Raw genomic sequence first — 1,203 nt, 5'->3', positions numbered from 1 at the left:
AAATATAAAGTTTTATGATCATTGTTTCTCTTTTGTTAGGCTCACATATTTAAATGATCATTACCTCAAAATATTTAGCACATAAGTTTCTTTTTATGAAACTATGGGGTTCAAATAAAATAAAAGCATATTAAATTGAACATGTAGGCAGAAATCTTTAAAAAATAAATAAATAGGCTACCAGGAGGCCCTGTTTAGGTACTGAGGAGTTCCACCTGGACAGGCGACTCACCCAGAGAGGATCTCACCCCACCTGCCAGGTTTTTTTCCTTTTGTCCCCGGATCATCGGGCTACCAGGGGGCCCTGTTTAGGAACTGAGGAGTTTCATCTGGACGGGTGAGTGTGTGCTTTCCAGAAGCGGACTGTCCCGGAAGAGAGCACAGGTCCCCCTCCCCCAGCTCCTTCTGCAGGGCTGTCTTTCTTACACACACCCCCCCATAAGCCTGCATTTTCTGCTAGGTCCTCTGCTCAGGAAGAGTTTTCTGCTCCTACACTAAGGCGACCCACCCAGAGCGGTGAGTGAAGGACCCCCGAAAGGGAGCCCGGGCACCTTCAGCTTGTGCTCCAGGGGTGCCTGTGCACTCCTGGATCTCGTCCCGCCTGCCGGTTTCTTCCTTTTGTCCCCGGATCATTGGGCTACCAGGCAGCCCTGTTTAGGTACTGAGGAGTTCCATCCGGACGGGTGAGTGTGTGCTATCCAGGGGCGGATTGACCCAGAAGAGACCACAAACCCTCCCTCCTCGAGCTCCTTCTGCAGGGCTGTCTTTCTTACACCCGCCTCCCGCCCCCAAGAGCCTGCGTTATCTGCTAGGTCCTTTGCTCAGGAACAGTTTTCTGCTCCTACACTGAGGCTACCCACCCAGAGAGGTGAATGCCTGCCTACCAGCATGCCTCAAACACCCCCCCCCCAAAGGGAGCACGCGCACCTTCAGCTTTTGCGTCAGGGTGTCCTGTGTTCTACTAGTCCCCGCCCTGCCCCCAAGTTCTCCCTTTTGTCCGTGAGTCATTGGACTACCAGGCATCTATGTTTCGGTGCTGAGAAGTTCCATCTGGACTGGACGGTTCCTGCTTCTACACTGAAGAGATACAACCAGTCAGTCACAGCAAAAACTGGACCAAGACACCAGGCCTCTCCTGGCTCCACTTGAAGGAAGAGATGGGAAGGCACCAAGGCAAGAATTCCTCCAACAACCTGAAAGGCA

This window comes from Microtus ochrogaster, unplaced genomic scaffold (assembly GCF_000317375.1).
Source record: "Microtus ochrogaster isolate Prairie Vole_2 unplaced genomic scaffold, MicOch1.0 UNK85, whole genome shotgun sequence".
Classification (NCBI taxonomy): domain Eukaryota; kingdom Metazoa; phylum Chordata; class Mammalia; order Rodentia; family Cricetidae; genus Microtus; species Microtus ochrogaster.
This window is presented reverse-complemented; position numbering follows the sequence as displayed.